General features: G+C 38.2%; 1 pseudogene; it reads right to left on the bottom strand.

Moving 5' to 3' along the window:
* Positions 1-306: 306 nt before the first annotated feature.
* Positions 307-4,468, bottom strand: LOC137024847 (uncharacterized; annotated as a pseudogene).
* Between the last annotated feature and the right edge of the window lie 1,161 nt (positions 4,469-5,629).

The raw sequence follows: 5,629 nt of genomic DNA, 5'->3' as shown, positions 1-5,629 counted from the left end.
CGTATTCGACGCCCATTTTCGTTATGATAAACGCACGTCAAAAACGCGCGTTTTTTGTCACTCCAAAGCGCACGTCAAGAACGCGCGTTTTAATAGCAAATCACACGTTGAGAACGCGCGTTTAGGTACACAAAAACGCGCGTTCTTGACGCGCGTTTTCCATGATACCAAAGCGCGCGTTAAAAACGCGCGTTCTTAACGCAAATCACACGTCGAGGACGCGCGTTTTGCTGCCAAAACGCGCGCTTTTGACGCGTCCGTGTGCAATCAGTCGTCCGACCAGGCGTTTGTGAGTACTTTGGCTTGCCATAAGGCGCATCTCAAACAAGCCTAGTGAGACAAAATCTCACTGAGACTCGCGAAATCAAACGTGACTTGAGAATAAAAACAATTGATGCAGCAGGCTTTCCTATCACACTTTCTGCTTTACAGTGAAAAACAAAATAGAAAAAAAATAATAAATGTGATCTTATTTCTCAATACTCCACTTTAATGGCATGTTCGTGGCTGGCAAGTTTCAGCTAAAGAAGCACGTAACATCCGGTATGTGACGCTTGATCATTCTCATTGGCTGTCAAGGGTATTAAGAGTCGTAAATATCAAACATGCTTGAGATTGGCGTCGCTCCGTTTAGATCGGGAGCAGTTAAATAATCGTAATGAAATACCACACAATAGAGGATTTTTTGGGACAAAAAAAAATTGCTACAAGCCTCAAATCAGACGACGCCCCTCCGAACATTCAGGGGTGCAAATCAAGCTTAAAATCTTCAAGTGTGTGGGCAGCATTATTTGGGGTTGCTTCACAATAACTTGGCAACACTGCACATAATCTACACACATGAAAATAATTAAAGCGCCTATGTTGCACTCCTGGACAGACACGACTCCGTCTTCCCTTTTTTTTTTTTTACAACTTTATTCTTCCCAGTTCAAAAGTTGAAGTTAATATTTACACGTAAGAATTTCTCTACACACACACACACAATCAGCAGTTCACATTCGCTCTCTTCTTCTGTCTTGCTCGAGGACGTTCGCTGATGACGTTCTGCTCTCCTCTGACCTCTCGGCAGCAAAGTCAGTCAACATAATTTAACAAAATAAAACTAAGATGTAATTTTGCGGTTCATGGATTCTCATCTGTGGATATGTGCCACTTCTGGTATTTTGCCGGTTACTCGACACAGTGAAAATTGCAATCATGGATTTTTTTTTAAACAGAGACTACAATTTAATCAAGGAGTCATGACAGCCCTACATTTGAGTCACATGTGAAATTCGTCCTGTCTGTCTCAGTGCTGAAACTCTTTATACAAAGTTACATGAATACAGCTTATGCAAATTTCAAACACACATTAGTCCTCATTAATACAAGTTTATATGTTAATGATTCTTCATGATTTTCATCTTAAATCATATGCTGAAGGTTCAGAATTATTGGAATCACATTTTGCAAAGATTATCTTCTCTTAAGGGAAACAGTAGGAAACCACTGAAAGTGCTGTGGCTATACTGGTTATCAAATATCCTCCTGCCAGACCAAAGTCTCACATAGACAACATCTCCAACCTCCAGGATCAACACAACTCCATTAGATGAGTTTAAATCATTCTGAGGCTGATGGGCATATGCTAAAACCATATGCTCTCCATTCTTAAAAATGTCTGCACCTGATGCAGTCGGGCCATGACCATATACAGATTCTAAACATGTACGCTCCTTTCAGTGGGGCTGTGAAAACACCTAAATCAAATAACAAGACAAAGAATCAGCTGTTTCCTGTATGATTGTTCAATTACCAAACACACTGTAATAGTTTAGAAAGATGGCAGATGATTTCAGGCTACATTTACACGACAACAATGTGCTAAACCGGACAAGTTTTTTCTTTGCGTTTTTCACATAGATCCATGGAAACAACACTGTATTCTGCTGCCAGGCCAGTAGTTGTCAATAGTCACTTTGTAAAGAAACACTACACACCTATGGACCAATGTTCCCTCTAATTTTTTTTCTCACTGAGCAAAACTTTTCTCTGTTGAGCGCACATTTTAGCCACCTGAGCAAAAACATCCTTTATATCAGACCTGTACAATGAACGTAACACACACACACACACACAAAAATGGTTTTATCTGTAACATTTAACTTTAATGTGTCGTTTCTATTTTATTTGACCCTTGATGTAACTTAGTGATTTATTAAATAATATGTTTGAAAACAAGCAGTTCAGTCACTAAATTAAGCACATTTTAGGTTACTTGAGATTTTTTCACATTGCTGTATTAACTGTACCAGTCTTTACCAAGAAACTCTATTAAAAAATAATTTCTGTCCTCCTGCAGGACAGTTCAATTCTTTCTAATAATATAATATGAGCAGTTACGATGATGGTTTGTGACAACCATAATGTATTTTTGTACAGTCAATCATTAGCAACAGACAGTGTTAAACCATCAAAATTACATGTTTATTGCTTATGAATTTCACAGATTTTATATACCAGGAGGTTAAGATTTTTCGTGGCAAGGAGCCCTAAACAATCCCCTTGTGAGATCAATTTGTTTATTAGGCTTACATTATAATATAATAAAATATAATATAATATTTAAGTATTATAAAACAAATGGAAGCATTTAAACTGATATAATACTGTAATATATTATATAGTGAAAACAAACTAAACAGATCTGATAGCTAAATATTTTTAAGAAAAGTGAACGTTAACTCGTTTATAGTTATCTAAACATCCCTGAAACCCACACCACCACCACACACAAAAATCTATTTAAACTGAGGTAAATCACTGATGTATTTTGAGTTTGCACGCTTCACCTGTGGTGGGTGTAGTTGTAAATGTCTCAGAGTTTTGTTCATTCTGTGCCCATCATCCGTTATTTCCACCACTTTTCATTAAAACATGACGTTTTATTTCACATTTCTTTTCATTTCGCGTTGCCTCTCGTATTGAGGTATTTAGTCCGCAAACATGACAGTATTCTTACCGCGACTGATTTGGCTCAGGGTCAGCCAGCTCACACGCGCTCAATCGTTCTCTTTCTATGAAACCTGTAAACCGCATTCACCGGTTCCAACTCTATAGCGACAATAACTCTATAGCGGTTGTCCAGAGCACTGCAATTATTTCTCATTTAAACTACTACAATCATTTTCATGTCTGTTCTCTGCGCGGCCGCGGTTTCAGAAGTGTGCGGTCGCGCACGCGCGAAGCTTAGAGGAAACATTGCTATAGACTGAACATGTAATATGCATGTACATGACATTTTTCACAAATTGTAGTTTACATGGAGATGATAAATGTATCATTTCCAAAAACTTGCACTTTGAAGCCCATTTTTTTAAGTGTGTGTTTTCAGGACCCCAAAACGCTGTTGTCGTGTAAACGGCTCCTAATTCTCTTACACACATTACACAACTGCAGAGAGGTCTGAATGGAGCAGAAGGGTTTTCATCACTATAAACTTAGTTTTATGACTCCATTTCATTGATAATTACCTGTAATTGGGTTGTAGGCGTTCCCTATGTTTGTGATGACCTTCCTGTAGGTTAGTGTGATTGGAGTGGTAAAAGGACCAATATATCCACTGCCAGATTGCATCAGTCCAGCTGAAAAAGCTATTTCTCTGTCTGTTGTTGAAAAACATAAGCAATATTGTGATATATTACTGTATTACATGAATGTATACACTGAATTTAACATCATTCAAGCACACTTTCACCTCTATTTTCCTTTCTCAACTCCTCTTGACCCAGAGTAAGATTTAAAATTTCTGTGAAGGAATAAAGATTCTGTTAAATGATATTTACACTGATTATTGTAATAGATAACACAATTTACACAGTATACACTCAACTTTACACTAACATTTACACTATACAATGTATTGCATTGGTGTTTTACTTTAAGGGTCATTGATAAAAGAGTGAATGTTTTGGTGAAGTACCTTCATTTTTATTGTTCAGCTCTTCCAGGATAAACGTCTGTTGTTCCCTCAGTTGCGTCTCTAAAGCTCTGATGTTTTCTTTCTGCTCTGTAACGGTGGCGGTCAGTTCTCTGATGTTTCCTTTCTGCTCTGTAACGGTGGCGGTCAGTTCTCTGATGTTTCCTTTCTGCTCTGTAACGGTGGCGGTCAGTTCTCTGATGTTTGCTTTCTGCTCTGTAACGGTGGCGGTCAGTTCTCTCAGTGCTGCATGGATGTCAGGGATGCCCAGATCACAGTATTGTTGTCTGTCAGTTGAAGCTTCAGCTCTCAAAGTGTCTGTTTGAGGTGGATTCTGTCTTCTGTCCTCAGAGCTGATCTGTTGACTGATCTCATTCTCATTGAGTCCTCCATCTACCTGCTGCTGGACGACAAACACAAAGGTTTCCAACAGCAGCAGTATACATACTAAAGCCTTCATTCTTCACTGATGTTTGTTTCCAGCTTTGCTCTGTCATCCTCACAGCCTCTCATGTTCTTTTATAGTGTCCTGATTCACTGTCTTTTGTACTTGATTTATATTGCTTCAGATAAAAAAGTAGTTCAAGTTAATTGTTAATCGTGATTAAGAGTTGTTCCAGGCTCAGTAAATGTTTATCTCTATTCACAACATTTGTGGCACTATGTTGATCTCAACAGAAAATAACTTTATCAAAAGAGTTTTTTTTTCTTTATTACTTAAAATAAAGTTTTACACAGAAAACACATCTCCAGTCTTGTGAATGGATTCACCTAGTTCTGGCATGAAGCTCTAGATAGCACAGGCTGATGGGTCTTTAACTCATTTGGTAGTGATTACGTCATTATCTACATTGCACAGCTGATTGGTTGCTGTTGCATCAGTGGTCAATGAGCTGTGGATCAACATTCAAACAAATACTGGTAGTGTTGCTTGTTAGCAGTCTGCAGCTTGTTTTCTGAAACTCCTCACCTTCCCCAGCTCCACCTGTATAGATCTGCTACAGGGGTTAATTTATGTATGTTACATGTGCAGCAGTGTTACATGTCTTACATGCTCACAGCAATGTCTGTGAATGTACTGGCTGTAGCAAGTTTTGGTACTTGCTCTGCAGCAGCAGCGTAGCAGATCTATTCCACCAAGACCGAATACATTAACATCTCTATTACCATACCATATATTTAAAGCGAGTTGTCTTGACAGAATGTAGGATCTGCACAGTAGCGCAGGTTAAAATATCACACTTTAATAGTATTTATTGAACCTAATTTAATAAAAGAGGCTGTGTGACTGAGGAATAATTACCTCAAAATGGTATTGGTACTTACAGCATCACCGCTGGCATTGTGATTTTTATCACAAGTCACTTAAGATGCGTTTATGAATACATCAGATGACCACTTCCACACCTCCCGACAGGAGGCTGTTCAGTCATTCAGAATTAATGTAAAGTGGAAAGAGAATTGGTCAGCTGATTTATCTGAAAGATTGGAGAGATTGATAACTTGAAGACCCTCTTCTGTGTTATCAGACAAGGAAGACACACAAGTGTAATAAAATACATGTTATTACCAAAAGATAAACAAGAATAAATAACACAACTAAAATAAATAAAGTGTACAGATACATGAAATACAAGTGATCAAGTTGGGTGAGGCTATGGCGGAGTT

Source organism: Chanodichthys erythropterus, chromosome 8, assembly GCF_024489055.1.
Source record: "Chanodichthys erythropterus isolate Z2021 chromosome 8, ASM2448905v1, whole genome shotgun sequence".
Taxonomy (NCBI): domain Eukaryota; kingdom Metazoa; phylum Chordata; class Actinopteri; order Cypriniformes; family Xenocyprididae; genus Chanodichthys; species Chanodichthys erythropterus.
Note: the sequence above shows the minus strand (reverse complement) of the source record. Positions and strands in the feature narration are given on the sequence as shown.